This window comes from Sphaeramia orbicularis, unplaced genomic scaffold (genome assembly GCF_902148855.1).
Source record: "Sphaeramia orbicularis unplaced genomic scaffold, fSphaOr1.1, whole genome shotgun sequence".
Lineage (NCBI taxonomy): Eukaryota > Metazoa > Chordata > Actinopteri > Kurtiformes > Apogonidae > Sphaeramia > Sphaeramia orbicularis.
In genome coordinates, this window is record NW_021941608.1 from 53,759 (window position 1) to 74,533 (window position 20,775).

At 43.6% G+C, this 20,775-nt stretch overlaps 1 pseudogene; it reads left to right on the forward strand.

Annotated features, from left to right (window-relative positions):
- Positions 1-20,775, forward strand: part of LOC115416455 (PHD finger protein 12-like) — an 87,035-nt pseudogene that overhangs the window by 47,446 nt on the left and 18,814 nt on the right.

Sequence of the window (20,775 nt, forward strand, 5' to 3'; positions counted from 1 at the left end):
GATTTGTGTTCAGAGCTTGCACCATCTTAATGAAGTCTTCCTGAAAATTAAACTTCTGCATAACTCCAAACAAAAACTCCCACCGAACAGAATCAAAAGCTTTTTCTGCATCTATTCCCAAAATCGCAGCCTCCTATTTCCTCTCTTTGATGTGTTGCATGACATGAAGAGTCCGACAGATGTTATCATGAGTTTGCCTGTTCTGTATGAATCCGGTTTGATCTGGACTAATCAATTCTGGAAGAATTTTCTCCACTGTCCGGGCTAAAATTGCTGTACAGAGTCTGTAATCCACATTGAGCACACTAATTGGTCTGTAACTACAGCATATTGTTCCATCCTTACCCTCCTGTGTAATCACAGAGATTATTGCCTCTTTCCAAGAATCCGGAATCCCCCCCCTCATCTGGAAAGTTTCAAATGCTTCTTTGTCTTCAGGTTCGGGTCAGCGTGGTCCTGGACTGCACACGGAAACACGAACAAACACAGATTATTATTATGTGTGTTTGTCTTGGCTGAGTCCTGGTACTTTCTGTGTTTAGTGCACTTTGCAGAGAACAGCAGTGCCCCCCCCCCCCCCCCCCCCCCCATGTGCTCATCCTATTTTTGTGAAGCCTGCTGATGCCGTGTCCGTCCCCTGAGTATAAGTGAGTGTACGACCAGTAAGATGGAAGTCTGAGCCCAAACAGCACCACATGGTCCAGTTTACACTGTCCACTGGGGGGGGGGGTCAGCAGACTGTCCACAGCAGCTGTTGTCCCTCAGCTCAGTGGGGTGGACCGAGTCCACACATACAGTCCAGCAGGCCTTAGACCAGCCCCCATCAGACCAATGTCACATAGAACAGCACCCCCACGGAAAAGTGACCCCCATGGAATAGTCCCCCCAATGAAAAAGTGACCCCCATGGAACAGTCCCCCCCCCCCCCCCCATGGAACAGTCCCCCCAATGAAAAAGTGACCCCCACGGAACAGTCCCCCCCCCCCCCCCCCATGGAACAGTCCCCCCAATGAAAAAGTGACCCCCATGGAACAGTCCCCCCCCCCCCCCATGGAAAGTCCCCCCAATGAAAAAGTGACCCCCACGGAACAGTCCCCCCCCCCCCCCCATGGAACAGTCCCCCCAATGAAAAAGTGACCCCCATGGAACAGTCCCCCCATAGAACAGCACCCCCACAGAAAAGTGACCCCCATGGAAACGTGACCCACTGGTCATTTTTCTATCACAGAATTCTGACCCCTCCCCCCATTATGGAAAAGTGACCCACCCCCAATAAATCAGCAAATTTAAAACACACACACACACACACACACACACACACACACACAGTCCATGCTCAGTCCCAGGACCAGAACAAACTGAGCCCAGCTTTATTTTTTTATTTTCCAAATTGAACTAAATTAAATCAGTGTCAGACAGTGGAGGCACACATTGATTTTCCAGTGCAGACTCAGTGCAGAGCTGCACAAACGCCTTGTTTGGCTTAATCACAACAAATTTGACGCCAGCCGACAATATTTCTCAATTTGCTTCAGTCCGTGAGCAGGAGAGAGGAGTTATGTGTTAACAATCAGATCAACACAGACTGAGGAGGAGGAGAAGGGGACACCCACACACAGACTGAGGAGGAGAAGAAGGGGACACCCACACACAGACTGAGGAGGAGAAGAAGGGGACACCCACACACAGACTGAGGAGGAGAAGAAGGGGACACCCACACACAGACTGAGGAGGAGAAGAAGGGGACACACCCACACAGACTGAGGAGGAGAAGAAGGGGACACCCACACACAGACTGAGGAGGAGAAGAAGGGGACACCCCCACACAGACTGAGGAGGAGAAGAAGGGGACACACCCACAGACTGAGGAGGAGAAGGGGACACCCCCACACAGACTAAGGAGGAGAAGAAGGGGACACCCCCACACAGACTGAGGAGGAGAAGAAGGGGACACCCCCACAGACTGAGGAGAAGGGGACACCCCCACACAGACTAAGGAGGAGAAGAAGGGGACACCCCCACACAGACTGAGGAGGAGAAGGGGACACCCCCACACAGACTGAGGAGGAGAAGAAGGGGACACCCCCACACAGACTGAGGAGAAGAAGGGGACACCCACACACAGACTGAGGAGGAGAAGAAGGGGACACCCCCACACAGACTGAGGAGAAGAAGGGGACACACCCACACAGACTGAGGAGGAGAAGAAGGGGACACCCACACACAGACTGAGGAGGAGAAGGGGACACACCCACACAGACTGAGGAGAAGAAGAAGGGGACACACCCACACAGACTGAGGAGAAGAAGAAGGGGACACGCCCACACAGACTGAGGAGAAGAAGGGGACACCCCCACAGACTGAGGAGGAGAAGGGGACACACCCACACAGACTGAGGAGAAGAAGAAGGGGACACCCCCACACAGACTGAGGAGGAGAAGAAGGGGACACACCCACACAGACTGAGGAGGAGAAGAAGGGGACACACCCACACAGACTGAGGAGGAGAAGGGGACACACCCATACAGACTGAGGAGGAGAAGGGGACACACCCACACAGGCTTCAACAAAAGATGGAACTGTTCAGCATCTACTGTCATTCTGTTCACACTAAGGGGTGGGGTTTGTCCTGTTAGGTGATAGTGACAGTTCCACCAAACAGAAGAGTCAGGGTCGGGGCGGAGCTGTAGTCCAGGGTATACGGACTAAACTTCCTCATTTTTCAGTCCTATATCCTCTTCTAAATCCTCCTGATGCTCCATTCAGTCGTATATCTGAGATAAATCACCCATTTTCCCCCTCAGATGGTGAAGCCATGTCCCGCCCTACGCTGCCTCTAATTGGCTAGTACTCCCTGCCTTCAGTGATTAGATTGGTTAACTTTAGGCATGAGGACTGATGAGCCAATCAGAGGCAGAGTAGGGCGGGTCATGCTGAGGAAAATATTACTAACTAGCGCTGTCCACCTCTGGTTAAAGGTGGACGTTTGGGTCTGTAAGGGTTAAAGGTGGACGTTTGGGTCTGTAAGGGTTAAAGGTGGACGTTTGGGTCTGTAAGGGTTAAAGGTGGACGTTTGGGCCTTTAAGGGTTAAAGGTGGACGTTTGGGTCTGTAAGGATTAAAGGTGGACGTTTGGGCCTTTTAAGGGTTAAAGGTGGATGTTAGGGCCTTTAAGGGTTAAAGGTGGACGTTTGGGCCTTTAAGGGTTAAAGGTGGACGTTTGGGCCTTTAAGGGTTAAAGGTGGACGTTTGGGCCTTTAAGGGTTAAAGGTGGACGTTTGGCTCTGTAAGGGTTAAAGGTGGACGTTTGGCTCTTTAAGGGTTAAAGGTGGACGTTTGGGCCTTTAAGGGTTAAAGGTGGACGTTTGGGCCTTTAAGGGTTAAAGGTGGACGTTTGGGCCTTTAAGGGTTAAAGGTGGACGTTTGGATCTGTAAGGGTTAAAGGTGGACGTTTGGGTCTGTAAGGGTTAAAGGTGGACATTTGGGTCTGTAAGGGTTAAAGGTGGACGTTTGGGCCTTTAAGGGTTAAAGGTGGACGTTTGGGTCTGTAAGGATTAAAGGTGGACGTTTGGGCCTTTTAAGGGTTAAAGGTGGATGTTAGGGCCTTTAAGGGTTAAAGGTGGACGTTTGGGCCTTTAAGGGTTAAAGGTGGACGTTTGGCTCTGTAAGGGTTAAAGGTGGACGTTTGGCTCTGTAAGGGTTAAAGGTGGACGTTTGGCTCTTTAAGGGTTAAAGGTGGACGTTTGGGCCTTTAAGGGTTAAAGGTGGACGTTTGGGCCTTTAAGGGTTAAAGGTGGACGTTTGGGCCTTTAAGGGTTAAAGGTGGACGTTTGGCTCTGTAAGGGTTAAAGGTGGACGTTTGGCTCTTTAAGGGTTAAAGGTGGACGTTTGGGCCTTTAAGGGTTAAAGGTGGACGTTTGGGCCTTTAAGGGTTAAAGGTGGACGTTTGGATCTGTAAGGGTTAAAGGTGGACGTTTGGGTCTGTAAGGGTTAAAGGTGGACATTTGGGTCTGTAAGGAATAAAAGGTGGACGTTTGGGCCTTTAAGGGTTAAAGGTGGACGTTTGGGTCTGTAAGGATTAAAGGTGGACGTTTGGGCCTTTTAAGGGTTAAAGGTGGATGTTAGGGCCTTTAAGGGTTAAAGGTGGACGTTTGGGCCTTTAAGGGTTAAAGGTGGACGTTTGGGCCTTTAAGTGTTAAAGGTGGACGTTTGGGCCTTTAAGGGTTAAAGGTGGACGTTTGGCTCTTTAAGGGTTAAAGGTGGACGTTTGGCTCTTTAAGGGTTAAAGGTGGACGTTTGGGCCTTTAAGGGTTAAAGGTGGACGTTTGGGCCTTTAAGGGTTAAAGGTGGACGTTTGGGCCTTTAAGGGTTAAAGGTGGACGTTTGGCTCTGTAAGGGTTAAAGGTGGACGTTTGGGCCTTTAAGGGTTAAAGGTGGACGTTTGGGCCTTTAAGGGTTAAAGGTGGACGTTTGGGCCTTTAAGGGTTAAAGGTGGACGTTTGGGCCTTTAAGGGTTCTTTGCCAGTGTCACCAGAACCCTTAAAAGCTCTTTAACTCAGTTGAAATTCAAACACATGACAGCAGTTTCCCTTTAACTCCTCCAAAGTTGTTGCGCTGTGGTCGTCATGACGATGATTAATGTGGACACTTCCTTCAGTCGGCGTCACGCCAAATCAGCGCCTTCACTTAGTTGGGTTAAAGTGTCGGAGGGCGTCGCGTGGCAGATTTGACGAGCGTCTGCAGAGCGTCTGTTGTCAGCGTCACCTGGGGCGGGGCTATCTGTACGTCCAGAGCGTTTAGAGCGCAGAGGAAACGGCTGAAGCTGAATAAAGCGGTGACATGCTCGGTGCTGCTGCTAATTAATCACCAGCGGCTCCTGATAAAACTCATTAGCCGGACTGAGATTGAGCTATTAATCACCCAGGGAACGCTGGAAAAATCAAAGGTTCTAGAAGCGTGGATGGAATCGACACATGGCCAAAAAAAAAAAAAATGCCTGCACTGTAAAAAAAAAAAAAAATCTGTAATTTAACAGAATTTTCACTGTTTATTTTACAGTTTTTCCTGTATTTTTCAGATACAGGAAAATATCAATGAAATGACAAAAACAGACTGTGATTTTACATATCAAATGGAAAAGAACAGGAAAAACCTAACTGTGAAGAACCAGAAAATTTCCATTTTTTAAAAGAATTGTTTTCTTTTCCCACAGAAAAATACAGTTAAAATACATTTGCAAATGTATCATAATTTCACAAATATTTATTTTGTATTGATGAGATTAAACTGTTAATTTAAAGTTTAATACTGTAAAAATAATAAAATTAGATAAAATTACTGACAATTACCCGTAAAAGAATTATTCGTTCTGTCAGTTGAACCAGACTTGTTTGTTAATTGACAAATATCTTGTGTAATTACAGGAGGTTTCACAACAAACATGTTGAATAAATGTATTTTTGTGAATGTATAACATGTATAAGCACTGATAAACTGTCCAAATACAGTTTTTATCAGTGGATTGGACAACTGAGTCTCACTGAAAATTATATATATATATATATATATATATATATATATATATATATATATATATATATATATATATATATATATTTATAGGAAATTGGATTGTTTTAATACATGTAAATATTCTTTATTAAACATTAAAAAGTCAAAAAAATATGCAGTTGGGGCAAAAACTATATTTTAATTATGGAAAATTACTGTATTTTTATGAGATGGTAATTTTACATTTTTTAACAGTATTTTTTCGGCGCCCCTGCTGCTGGAATAATACTGGTCTTTTACATTTTTGTTTTTGTTTTTTTGTTTTTTTTAGAGTGTGACTAAAGATGAACTGTTAATTTGGGCCTTTTTTCCAGAGGACACTGCAGGTGTGTGTGTTTGTGAACAGAGGGGTGGAGTGGCTGGTGTTTGTGTTTGCATGGGCGGTCATCTGTCAGCTGCACACACTTCCACTGTCACTGGGCTCAGTTTTAGGGGCCGAGCACAAAGGCAGGACCCAGCGGTTTGTTGTTTGTTTTTATATTATCATTCAGACACCCACTTCCAGCTGGACTTTGACCCCCTAAACATGCTCAAAAACTCAACACTCACTGACATGCATATGTCAGGTCTGGCGAAAAAATAAAAAGTAAAAAAAAGTAAAAATTAACCCCATAGGTGCCAAAATGTGCTCTCTAGCGCCACCTATGTAACAAAAACAGAAACGACCCTAGCGGCCAGTAGGAATGTCATACAGACATGGAACCAACACCAGAAGTTTAGTTTTATAAAGCACGACAAATGATACACTCATACCCATGACCTAACTCCAACAGGAAGTTTGCAATTTGCCTTTCAAAATAAAATGTCAAACTATCTCCTCCCAGACCGTTGGTTGTACTGACTTCTAAATAGCATCAAAAGATAGAGTGAACCCTTCTCAGAAAAAGCTGTACATAACTTTGTCATTACTGTCATAGTTTTTCTTTTTAATAAGCCTGGAAAGTTGCGAAGCCTGAAACTGATTTTTCACTTTGGACTTTTTCCCCATATGTTATATATCTATATGTACACAGGACTGACCGCAACTCTGACATGCAAACATTTTTGAGATGGGATGTACAGTTATGGATTTATTAGAATTTATTTATTTTCTATACTTTTTCCATTTTAAACTGCCATTCGATCCCCGTAAAATGCTCCAAAACTCACCAAATTTCGCAGACATGTCATGGCTGGTGAACACTTTAATACAATATCAAAATTAACCCTTTAGATGCCAAAATGGACTCTGTAGCGCCATCTATGTACTAAAAAATACACAAAATCTGCCCTAGCGGCCAGTAGGAATGTCACAGAAACATGAAACAAATGCCAAAATGTTGGTCTGATTGAGCCGACAAATCCTACACTGACACTCATGAGCTAACTCCAACAGGAAGTTGGCAATCTGCCTTTGAAAGTTACTCCACATTCATGCAATTCCTGCTTATTCATTTTGGACTGGTTTCACATACGTTATACATCATTTCATTCACACAAGTCTGCAGAATCAACAAGTGAAAGAATTTTTGGGATAGGACCTACGGTTATGGAATAAGTGTGATTTGTTTGAAGAGTACTTTTACTGTGGACTGCACCTTTGACAGCTGATCCTGTCTGTTATCAGTCAGTCGTTGTGTCTGCTCAGTTCTAATAGTCGGTCAGTCGTTGTGTCTGCTCAGTTCTAATAGTCGGTCAGTAGTTGTGTCTGCTCAGTTCTAACAGTCGGTCAGTAGTTGTGTCTGCTCAGTTCTAATAGTCGGTCAGTCGTTGTGTCTGCTCAGTTCTAATAGTCGGTCAGTAGTTGTGTCTGCTCAGTTCTAATAGTCGGTCAGTAGTTGTGTCTGCTCAGTTCTAATAGTCGGTCAGTAGTTGTGTCTGTTATCAGTTCTAATAGTCGGTCAGTAGTTGTGTCTGCTCAGTTCTAATAGTCGGTCAGTCGTTGTGTCTGCTCAGTTCTAATAGTCGGTCAGTCGTTGTGTCTGCTCAGTTCTAATAGTCGGTCAGTAGTTGTGTCTGCTCAGTTCTAACAGTCGGTCAGTAGTTGTGTCTGTTATCAGTTCTAATAGTCGGTCAGTAGTTGTGTCTGTTATCAGTTCTAATAGTCGGTCAGTTGTGTCTGCTCAGTTCTAATAGTCGGTCAGTCGTTGTGTCTGCTCAGTTCTAATAGTCGGTCAGTAGTTGTGTCTGCTCAGTTCTAACAGTCGGTCAGTAGTTGTGTCTGCTCAGTTCTAATAGTCGGTCAGTAGTTGTGTCTTCTCAGTTCTAACAGTCGGTCAGTAGTTGTGTCTGTTATCAGTTCTAACAGTCGGTCAGTAGTTGTGTCTGTTGTCAGTTCTTACAGTCGGTCAGTAGTTGTGTCTGTTATCAGTTCTAACAGTTGGTCAGTAGTTGTCTGTTGTCAGTTCTTACAGTCGGTCAGTAGTTGTGTCTGCTCAGTTCTAATAGTCGGTCAGTAGTTGTGTCTGCTCAGTTCTAATAGTCGGTCAGTCGTTGTGTCTGCTCAGTTCTAATAGTCGGTCAGTCGTTGTGTCTGCTCAGTTCTAATAGTCGGTCAGTAGTTGTGTCTGCTCAGTTCTAATAGTCAGTCAGTCGTTGTGTCTGCTCAGTTCTAATAGTCGGTCAGTCGTTGTGTCTGCTCAGTTCTAATAGTCGGTCAGTCGTTGTGTCTGCTTAGTTCTAATAGTCGGTCAGTAGTTGTGTCTTCTCAGTTCTAACAGTCGGTCAGTAATTGTGTCTGTTATCAGTTCTAACAGTTGGTCAGTAGTTGTGTCTGCTCAGTTCTAACAGTCGGTCAGTAGTTGTGTCTGTTATCAGTTCTAACAGTCGGTCAGTAGTTGTGTCTGTTGTCAGTTCTTACAGTCGGTCAGTAGTTGTGTCTGTTATCAGTTCTAACAGTTGGTCAGTAGTTGTGTCTGTTGTCAGTTCTTACAGTCGGTCAGTAGTTGTGTCTGTTGTCAGTTCTAACAGTCGGTCAGTAGTTGTGTCTGCTCAGTTCTAACAGTCGGTCAGTAGTTGTGTCTGCTCAGTTCTAATAGTCGGTCAGTAGTTGTGTCTGCTCAGTTCTAACAGTCGGTCAGTAGTTGTGTCTGCTCAGTTCTAATAGTCGGTCAGTAGTTGTGTCTGCTCAGTTCTAACAGTCGGTCAGTCGTTGTGTCTGCTCAGTTCTAATAGTCGGTCAGTAGTTGTGTCTGCTCAGTTCTAATAGTCGGTCAGTAGTTGTGTCTGCTCAGTTCTAATAGTCAGTCAGTCGTTGTGTCTGCTCAGTTCTAATAGTCGGTCAGTTGTTGTGTCTGCTCAGTTCTAACAGTCGGTCAGTAGTTGTGTCTGTTATCAGTTCTAATAGTCGGTCAGTAGTTGTGTCTGTTATCAGTTCTAATAGTCGGTCAGTTTTGTCTGCTCAGTTCTAATAGTTGGTCAGTGGTTGTGTCTGCTCAGTTCTAATAGTCGGTCAGTCGTTGTGTCTGCTCAGTTCTAATAGTCGGTCAGTAGTTGTGTCTGCTCAGTTCTAATAGTCGGTCAGTAGTTGTGTCTGCTCAGTTCTAATAGTCGGTCAGTCGTTGTGTCTGCTCAGTTCTAATAGTCGGTCAGTCGTTGTGTCTGCTCAGTTCTAATAGTCGGTCAGTAGTTGTGTCTGCTCAGTTCTAATAGTCGGTCAGTCGTTGTGTCTGCTCAGTTCTAATAGTCGGTCAGTCGATGTGTCTGCTCAGTTCTAATAGTCGGTCAGTCGTTGTGTCTGCTCAGTTCTAATAGTCGGTCAGTAGTTGTGTCTGCTCAGTTCTAACAGTCGGTCAGTAGTTGTGTCTGTTGTCAGTTCTTACAGTTGGTCAGTAGTTGTGTCTGTTGTCAGTTCTAACAGTCGGTCAGTAGTTGTGTCTGTTGTCAGTTCTAATAGTCGGTCAGTCGTTGTGTCTGCTCAGTTCTAACAGTCGGTCAGTAGTTGTGTCTGCTCAGTTCTTACAGTCGGTCAGTAGTTGTGTCTGTTGTCAGTTCTTACAGTCGGTCAGTAGTTGTGTCTGTTGTCAGTTCTAACAGTCGGTCAGTAGTTGTGTCTGCTCAGTTCTAACAGTCGGTCAGTAGTTGTGTCTGCTCAGTTCTAACAGTCGGTCAGTAGTTGTGTCTGTTGTCAGTTCTTACAGTCGGTCAGTAGTTGTGTCTGCTCAGTTCTAACAGTCGGTCAGTAGTTGTGTCTGTTGTCAGTTCTAACAGTCGGTCAGTAGTTGTGTCTGCTCAGTTCTTACAGTCGGTCAGTAGTTGTGTCTGTTGTCAGTTCTAACAGTCGGTCAGTAGTTGTGTCTGCTCAGTTCTAACAGTCGGTCAGTAGTTGTGTCTGTTGTCAGTTCTAACAGTCGGTCAGTAGTTGTGTCTGCTCAGTTCTTACAGTCGGTCAGTAGTTGTGTCTGTTGTCAGTTCTAACAGTCGGTCAGTAGTTGTGTCTGCTCAGTTCTAACAGTCGGTCAGTAGTTGTGTCTGTTGTCAGTTCTAAGAGTCGGTCAGTAGTTGTGTCTGCTCAGTTCTTACAGTCGGTCAGTAGTTGTGTCTGTTGTCAGTTCTTACAGTCGGTCAGTAGTTGTGTCTGTTGTCAGTTCTAACAGTCGGTCAGTAGTTGTGTCTGCTCAGTGTGGTCTGGACGGTCACTCAGAGGTCCAGGCTCTGACCCTCAGGTGGTGCGGACTTCTTTTCTCTTTATGTTCATAAACAGAGGTTTTTTGCGTAGTCTTGTGGGTATGTGACAATTTGCACACAGACGAAAAAGTACACACACTATGTTTTGTTTTGTTTTTTTCCAAAATAAAACCTAATTAAAAATAATACATACTGTCTTTTACATAACTTCTTTTCATTTTTATGACCAAACGCTCAACTGTTTCTTCTTCTTCAAGACTGTTAGGAAACCATTTCAGGTGACTACCTCTGGAAGCTCATCAAGAGAATGCCAAGAGTGTGCAAAACAGTCATCAGAGCTAAGGGTGGATACTTTGAAGAAACTAGAATATAAGAGATGTTTTCAGTTATTTCACACTTTTTTGTTAAGTACATAATTCCACATGTGTTCATTCATAGTTTTGATGCCTTCAGTGAGAATCTACAATGAAAATAGTCATGAAAATAAAGAAAATGCAAAGAATGAGAAGGTGTGTCCAAACTTTTGGCCTGTACTGTATATGTATGTGTATATATATATATATATATATATATATATATATATATATATATATATATATATATATATATATATGTGTGTGTGTGTGTGTGTGTGTGTGTGTGTGTGTGTGTACCAGACTGATCATTTTCAGTTGAATCACAACAATGATTTGTTCCCTCTTTTGATTTTCTTCTAATTTTTTTTTATTTATTTATTTATTTTTTTTCTGGTAATTAGGAAGTTTACTGGCAGTAATTGAATTCATCACTGGGACCAAATTAAAAGCAGCAGATTTGTTTGAACATCATTTGAGCGTTTAAATTGAAAATGAATGCATGATCCGGCCTGTTGAGAACAGAACAGAGGCAGCTGGGCTGTAGAGGGCGATAGAGCGCCAACATTTCACATGAAGAAGAAGAAGGAGAAGAAAAAGAAGAGGAAGAAAAAGAGTTATAAAATAATGGAACAAAATCATGAATATTTAGACCAGGGGTGTCAAACATGCGTCCTGCCAAAGGTTCCAATCCGACCCCTGGAATGTTTTTGCAAAGTCAAAAATTCCACAGTCTTGAACTGAATTAAGGAAAAAAACTTGAATGAAGCCAAAAAAAAAAAAATCTTTAATTAAGTAAAAAAAACAATCTTGAGTTAAGCAAAACAAATCTTGAATTAAGCCAAAAATAATAATAATAATCTTCAATTAAGTACAAAAAATCTTGAAATAAGCAAAAAAAAAATCTTGAATTAAGAAAAAAAAAAAAAAAAAAACTTGAATTAAGCAAAAAAAATCTTAAATTTAGCTAAAAATCTTGAATTAAGCAAAAAAAATCTTACATTTACGAAAAATTTTGAATTAAGCAAAAAAAAAATCTTGAATTAAGCAAAAAAAAAAATTCTTAAATTTAGCAAAAAAATTCTTGAATTAAGCCAAAAAATAAAAAATAAAAAATCTTGATTTAATTAAATCTTGAATTGAATTAATCATAATTTAATTGGGTTTTTTGCACTAAAACAAAGGGAAAAAAATTCAGTTGTCATTCTTTCTGGGTTCTTCTGTTCTTCTTTTCCTGGTTGGGTCCACTGCAGATCAGATCAGACCGAATGTGGAACCTGAAAGAACAGCAGGTTAGAATGGTCAGGAGAAAGGAGACTTAGTAGGATTGATTTTGGACAAAAAATGCTTTATTCTTCAAATTTCAAACAAAAAAATTCTGGGAGATGGTAGTTCCCTCCTCCAGGAGGGATTGTGATTACTTTGCTTTGTGTGTTTGTTTGTGCATTTGTGTGTTTGTTTGTTTGTGCAGTTGTGTGTGTGTTTGTTTGTTTGTCTGTTCATCTTTAGTGTAAAACTCTTCCACCCATCTTTCCCAGATCTTCCCCACAGATAGGCCTAGGCCCTGGGACCAGCCCAGTCCATTTTGGTCCCAGTAGGACAAAGTTCAAGGTCACAGCAAGGTCACAACATCTACAGTTTTCCATCTGTCATCACTGAGACATTTTCCAAAATTCATCCAAAATTCCAAACGACTCCGATTCTCCTCCAGTTGGATCCACCTGTAGCTTAGAACAGTCTCTTGTATGTGGAACTAAATTGTCCACATCCACTGTGGAATGTGGACTCTGTGGACATTTACACTGAACACTGAAAATCCCATTTCCCACACATTTAAAATTAGAACTCAACTAATATTGATGTGAATTGAATCTAATTGGACAGACACATGACTGGGACCAGATTCAACTGTTTCTGTGTATGGAACAACCTGGAAACTGTTGGATTTAAACAGAAAGAGTGGATCCACACATGCACAGAGTTCAGGCTGAAGGAGGAGTTCTGAGTTCTGAACACTGGTTTATAATGTTCTAAAGTTCTCTCGGCACAGACTTCTTTGGACTTGGACTAAATGTTTCCTGAACTTGCTTCACCACCTCTTCTGAAACCGCCGCTCGTCCACATCCTTTTTTCCAACACAAACATTGTTCCTCTGGAAACTTCTCATGCTACGTCCAAATCTGCTTTCCTGTTGACGCTTGTTAATGAAATTTTCGAACAAATTCACGTTGCGCGTTCACATTTGACTGAGTTTTGGGTGTTCTTCAGGACACAGAAGGCCTTTTCTGTCGCAGTGAACTGCTGCAGTGAACTGAAAGTCTGTTCCTGAAAACACAACAATATAAACAACAACACTTTTCTGATCAAAAACAGCAAACACATTTGAAACAAATGATTAAGTGATAAAATAAGGTCACATTTTCTAGGAGACCCTGGATAATACTATAGTTTATCTGATCCTAAAACTCAGACAGACAGATGGACAGACGGACAGAACGATAGATAGAACGATAGATAGACAGACAGACAGACAGACAGACAGACAGATGACTAAATACAGACATTGTGTCGTGTGTGTGGTTTCTTTTCTAGACTGAACATCGGAAAAAATGACCTTTTGACCTTTTACGACGGTGATGACCTGACGGCCAAACTCCTGGGTCAGTACGGAGGCTCCAGGTCCCGCTTCAAACTCTACACCTCCACCGCAGACGCCACCATCCAGTTCCAGTCCGACCCCGCCACCAACGTCTACGGCTACGGCAACGGATTCATCGTCCATTTCTTCGGTGAGTTGTAGAACGACTGCGTGGTTTAGAAGAACGCCGGTGTTTACGATCAGGGAGTGAAGGAGAAACTCAGATGAACACGACTGACTTTCATCCATGATGCAACTGCCTAAAAGTAGTTTTGTGTTATACCTCATTACTTTTCCCCAGATTACTCATTTAATCCTTAATGAATGAATGACGCATTAATGTCGTCCACTGTTAAACGCGCGACCTTTGACTCAAACAGTTTCTCCAAAAACATGAATTATATTAAATGGTCAGTCCGGGATAGGCAGCAGCGCATTGGTTCGTTTGGGTTCAGTTATTCTCAAATGACTCACAGATGGTTTGGACTGAATTTAGATCAACAGTAACTATGATTTTTTTTTTTTTTTTTTTTATCCATGGCTATGATTTTAAAAACTCTACCTCTAAATTGAAAATATATTATTCATGCTCTTCTGTAATCACTCAAAAACCACCCAAAAATCACCCAACAATTAACAAAAATTAACCAAAAATCACCCAAAAATTAACAAAAACCACCTAAAACTTACCTAAAACCCCCCCTTAAACCACCTAAAAATCATCAAAAGCCCCAAAAACCACCTACAAATCACCCAAAAATTACAAAAAAAACCCCACCTAAAAATCACCAAAAACCACCAAAAAATCACCAAAAACCACCAAAACTTACCTAAAAATCTCCCTTAAACCACCTAAAAATCACCAAAAACATCCCAAAACATCACCAAAAACTACCAAAAACTCACCAAAAACCACCTAAAACTTACCTAAAAATCCCCCTTAAACCACCTAAAAACACAAAAAATGCCCAAAAAACACCTAAAAATCACCCCAAAATTACAAAAAAAACACCTAAAAATCACCAAAAACATCTTTAAAAATCACCAAAAGCCACAAAAACCACCTAAAAATCACCCAAAAATTACAAAAAAAATCCCACCAAAAAATCACCAAAAACATCCTAAAAAATCACCAAAAGCCACAAAAACCACCTAAAAATCACTCAAAAGTTACAAAAAAAATCCCACCTAAAAATCACCAAAAACATCCCCAAAAATCACCAAAAACCACCTAAAACTTACCTAAAAATCCCCTTAAACCACCTAAAAATGACTGAATGACACATTAATGTAGCAGTTTCTCCAAAAACATGAATTATATGGTCTGTCCGCCACTTCGCTAATTAGCCTAGCTAGCGCTCATATGCTACTGCAGGGTTCTCAAACTGCTGTTCTGTCAGGTTCCACATTCAGTCTGATCTGATCTGCAGTGGACCCGACCAGGAAAAGAAGAACAGAAGAACCCAGAAAGAATGACACCTGCACAGTGTTCTAGTGGAAAAAATACTCCATTAAATGATGAAAATAGTTACTTTTATAAACTATCCAAACAAAAATGTGACGAACCTGAAAAACTGACATTTCTTCAGAAAAACCTGTGCACTTTTAACCACATTCTCCTCCTCTGTCCTCTGCAGAAGTTGCTCGTAACGACACCTGTCCGGAGCTTCCAGAGATCTCCAACGGCTGGAAGAGCTCCTCCCACCCGGAGCTGGTCCAGGGCACCGTGGTTACCTACCAGTGTTACCCCGGTTACCAGGTGGTGGGGGCGGAGCTGCTCATGTGCCAGTGGGACCTCACCTGGAGTGGAGACCTTCCCACCTGTGAGAGGGGTGAGTGTCCTGGAGAGGGGGGAGTGTCCTGGAGAGGGGGGAGTGTCCTGGAGAGGAGGGAGTGTCCTGGAGAGGGGTGAGTGTCCTGGAGAGGGGTGAGTGTCCTGGAGAGGGGTGAGTGTCCTGGAGAGGGGGAGTGTCCTGGAGAGGGGTGAGTGTCCTGGAGAGGGGTGAGTGTCCTGGAGAGGGGGAGTGTCCTGGAGAGGGGGGAGTGTCCTGGAGAGGGGGGAGTGTCCTGGAGAGGGGGAGTGTCCTGGAGAGGAGGGAGTGTCCTGGAGAGGGGTGAGTGTCCTGGAGAGGGGGAGTGTCCTGGAGAGGGGGGAGTGTCCTGGAGAGGGGTGAGTGTCCTGGAGAGGGGTGAGTGTCCTGGAGAGGGGGAGTGTCCTGGAGAGGGGTGAGTGTCCTGGAGAGGGGGGAGTGTCCTGGAGAGGGGGAGTGTCCTGGAGAGGAGGGAGTGTCCTGGAGAGGGGTGAGTGTCCTGGAGAGGGGTGAGTGTCCTGGAGAGGAGGGAGTGTCCTGGAGAGGAGGGAGTGTCCTGGAGAGGGGTGAGTGTCCTGGAGAGGGGGAGTGTCCTGGAGAGGGGTGAGTGTCCTGGAGAGGGGGAGTGTCCTGGAGAGGAGGGAGTGTCCTGGAGAGGGGGGAGTGTCCTGGAGAGGGGGGAGTGTCCTGGAGAGGGAGGAGTGTCCTGGAGGGGGGAGTGTCCTGGAGAAGGGGGAGTGTCCTGGAGAGGGGGAGTGTGAGTGTCCTGGAGAGGGGTGAGTGTCCTGGAGGGGGGAGTGTCCTGGAGAGGGGGGAGTGTCCTGGAGAAGGGTGAGTGTCCTGGAGAGGGGGAGTGTCCTGGAGAGGGGGGAGTGTCCTGCAGAGGGAGGAGTGTCCTGGAGAGGGGGAGTGTCCTGCAGAGGGGGGAGTGTCCTGGAGAGGGGGGAGTGTCCTGGAGAGGGGGAGTGTCCTGGAGAGGGGGGAGTGTCCTGGAGAGGGAGAGTGTCCTGCAGAGGGGGGAGTGTCCTGGAGAGGAGGGAGTGTCCTGGAGAGGGGGGAGTGTCCTGGAGAGGGGGAGTGTCCTGGAGAGGGGGAGTGTCCTGGAGAGGGGGGAGTGTCCTGCAGAGGGGGAGTGTCCTGGAGCTCATCCACTGCAGATGGATGGAAGCTCTCCACCACTGACCTGGACTAGGGACCAGGGCCGTCTTAACGCATGTGCCGGCCTGATGACACCCCCCCCCCCCATGCTACTCTGTGATAAACTGAGGCAGAAAACTGATAAAATTGCAGTTTTTTCTTCAGACATTTCTCAAGGTTTCTCATGTTTTTCAGATTTGCACATGTGAACATTTCCAATTTTTACACTTTTCAGTTTTTTACTGGCCCCGCCCACATGAAATCACATGGGGCTGAATGTGGACTGGGCATCTGTCACTCAAGTCCAGGTTTAAGGATGCTGCAATCCTAGAACCAGACCCAGATCCAGGCCCAGACCCTAACCTTGACCTAAGCCCAGACCCAGACTCGGACCCTAACCTAGACCCAGACCCTATTCCAGACTTGGACCCAGACCCAGAGCCCTCATACCCTTGTACTGCTCTGCTTTTACAAACACCTCCTCTGTTCTGCTGACTCTATTTCCAGAACATAAAGGAGGTTTTTTTTTCTAGGTTTTTCTGTTTCTTTGTCCTGTTCCCATGTGGACCCAATAGTCCAGTAACAGTGTCCTTTCTCAGACAGGTACTCCACTACAGGATGCTTTGTGTATAATACAGTATGTTCATGTGTTTATGTGCAGCTGAAAGGAGCGAAAGGACAAAATACAGAAATTTAACACAATTATATGAAAGCAACAGTTAGACAAATGAAAGCAAACACAGCACATATTTTTAGCAACAGTATGATGTTTGACATATATATATGTGTGTGTGTGTGTGTATACATTTATATATATATATATATATATTTGTATATATATCCTTAATAGGTATTTAAATGCAAGTATATATAATGCATGTATGGAGGACTGAACCTGCCATATTAAAACATATATACAGAAATATAAAAATGGCTTGCTGAGTTCATTTCTGTACCATTTATCTGTTTATTTTGTCCTTATTTATATTTTTCCTTATTTAATTTTTATCCCTGCATTTATTTCTGCGTTGCTTTCTATTTACATTTTCTTTATCTCTTTTTTTTGTTTATGTTGATATTTGAATCTGACATGTTATTCATTTATTGTCCTTTTTTATTCTTAGTCGTGTTTACCTCTTCAGTGTTCCTTTTGCATGTTCTTCCTCTGTTTGGTTCTGCGCGGTGGTTCGCTCGGTTTTCCTTAACCATGATAACCTGGCTGTGTTTCCAGTGGTGTCCTGCGCTGACCCGGGGAAGGTGGATCACAGCAGGCGGGTTCTGTCCGCTCCTCATTTCACCGTGGGTTCCACCGTCCAGTACATCTGCAACAAAGGCTTCAGTCTGTCCGGGAACAGTCTGCTGACCTGCTACAGCCGAGGACCGGCAGGACCCAGGTGGACCCAGAACCTGCCCCGATGTCTGCGTACGTATGAGCCGCCTCAGGACCGGACCTAAGATCAGCAGTGACATGGAACAGGATAGGACTGACATGAGACCACATGGACCTCAATCTGACCCGGACCACTTTCATATGTGGTCCTAATCTGACCCAGACCACTTTCATATGTGGTCCTAAATCTGACCCAGAACACTTTCATATGTGGTCCTAATCTGACCCAGAACACTTTCATATGTGGTCCTAAATCTGACCCGGAACACTTTCATATGTGGTCCTAATCTGACCCAGACCACTTTCATATGTGGTCCTAAATCTGACCCGGAACACTTTCATATGTGGTCCTAAATCTGACCCGGAACACTTTCATATGTGGTCCTAAATCTGACCCAGAACACTTTCATATGTGGTCCTAAATCTGACCCAGAACACTTTCATATGTGGTCCTAATCTGACCCAGAACACTTTCATATGTGGTCCTAAATCTGACCCGGAACACTTTCATATGTGGTCCTAATCTGACCCAGAACACTTTCATATGTGGTCCTAATCTGACCCAGAACACTTTCATATGTGGTCCTAAATCTGACCCGGAACACTTTCATATGTGGTCCTAATCTGACCCGGAACACTTTCATATGTGGTCCTAAATCTGACCCGGAACACTTTCATATGTGGTCCTAATCTGACCCAGACCACTTTCATATGTGGTCCTAAATCTGACCCGGAACACTTTCATATGTGGTCCTAAATCTGACCCAGAACACTTTCATATGTGGTCCTAAATCTGACCCAGAACACTTTCATATGTGGTCCTAATCTGACCCGGACCACTTTCATATGTGGTCCTAAATCTGACCCGGAACACTTTCATATGTGGTCCTAAATCTGACCCAGACCACTTTCATATATGGTCCTAATCTGACCCAGACCACTTTCATATGTGGTCCTAATCTGACCCAGACCACTTTCATATGTGGTCCTAATCTGACCCAGACCACTTTCATATGTGGTCCTAATCTGACCCAGACCACTTTCATATGTGGTCCTAATCTGACCCAGACCACTTTTATATGTGGTCCTAAATCTGACCCGGAACACTTTCATATGTGGTCCTAAATCTGACCCAGAACACTTTCATATGTGGTCCTAAATCTGACCCAGAACACTTTCATATGTGGTCCTAATCTGACCCAGACCACTTTCATATGTGGTCCTAATCTGACCCAGACCACTTTCATATGTGGTCCTAAATCTGACCCGGAACACTTTCATATGTGGTCCTAATCTGACCCAGACCACTTTCATATGTGGTCCTAAATCTGACCCAGACCACTTTCATATGTGGTCCTAATCTGACCCAGACCACTTTCATATGTGGTCCTAAATCTGACCCGGAACACTTTCATATGTGGTCCTAATCTGACCCAGACCACTTTCATATGTGGTCCTAATCTGACCCAGACCACTTTCATATGTGGTCCTAATCTGACCCAGACCACTTTCATATGTGGTCCTAAATCTGACCCGGAACACTTTCATATGTGGTCCTAATCTGACCCAGACCACTTTCATATGTGGTCCTAAATCTGACCCAGACCACTTTCATATGTGGTCCTAATCTGACCCAGACCACTTTCATATGTGGTCCTAAATCTGACCCGGAACACTTTCATATGTGGTCCTAATCTGACCCAGACCACTTTCATATGTGGTCCTAATCTGACCCAGACCACTTTCATATGTGGTCCTAATCTGACCCAGACCACTTTTATATGTGGTCCTAATCTGACCCAGACCACTTTTATATGTGGTCCTAATCTGACTCCGCCTCCCACCGCTCCTGACTCCGCCTCCACATCCAAATACTTTGTTGTACAGACGGAGCAGCTGTTGCACCATGTAGAAGCCAATAAATTAATAGCGGCCGATAACGTAATAAATTCTCTCTTTTTAAAATGTAATGAGCCAATAACGTACTAAAAGTCCTGAACCGATAACGTAATAACTTTTGCCTAATAACGTTATAACTTATTGGTTGGTAATTACGTTATTGTCCTGGTAAAAAAAAAGTTCTTTGCAAATGTAATAACTCAGTCAAATAATGTCATAAATTATAACGTTATTGTCCAAAAGCTACTACGTCATCGGTTCAGGACTTTTAGTACACTATTGGCCTGTTACGTTTTAAACATGGCAAATGTATTAGGCTCTCAGTTGTTTTTACATTAGTGGCTTCTACACACCATAAAAGACCAGAGCAACAAACCAGGCTGAGCTGTGTTTGAATCTAATGCTTCAAATTATTTGACTGGAATGGTGCCGACTTCAGCCGGACACAAACTTTATCAGTTCCACACACGCTGATACCAGAGGCCTCCACATGTCCTTCTGTAAACACAGTGTGTCTGCGTGGTCATGTATTACGTCAGGACCCACCCAAAAATAACCCCCCCCAAAAAATCCCAAAACCACCTAAAAATCACCAAAACCAATAAAAACAGCCAAAAATCACCAAAAAACAGCCAAAAAAATCACCTTAAAATCACCAAAAAAACACAAAAAACAGCCAAAAATCACTAAAATACACAAAAAACAGCCAAAAAAATCACCAAAAAACACAAAAAACAGCCAAAAATCACTAAAAAACACAAAAACAGCCAAAAAAAATCACCTTAAAATCACCAAAAAAAAAAAAAAAAAACAGCCAAAAATCACTAAAAAACACAAAAAACAGCCAAAAAAAATCACCTTAAAATCACCAAAAAACACAAAAAACAGCCAAAAAAAATCACCTTAAAATCACCAAAAAACACAAAAAAACAACCAAAAATCACCAAAAACCACCCCAAAACCACCTTAAAATCACCCAAAAACACAAAAAACCACCAAAAACACCCCAAAATCACAAAAAAATTGCCAAGAACCACAAAAAACCCCCAAACCACCTAAAAAATCCCCCAAAATGTAACAAAAAGCCCACCTAAAAACCACCTCCAGGTTGATCCAGGTCCAGTTGTGCCTCCTGGGTCTGAACACAGTTTGTTGAAGGAAAGTTTCCCTTCCTTTTCTTTCTACATTTGGACTAAATAATGGTCTTCTTGGCTCTATAATCGTGGTCTTTCTCAGATCGGTGTCCTGGCTCGTCGTCTCCTGTCGTGTCCGTTGTCGGTGACATTATTATTCTCCTTCCGTCATACGCGTGTAGACCTGAAAATGCACGAGGCCCGGACAGGACGGTCACAAGAACGAGGAGAACGAAGAG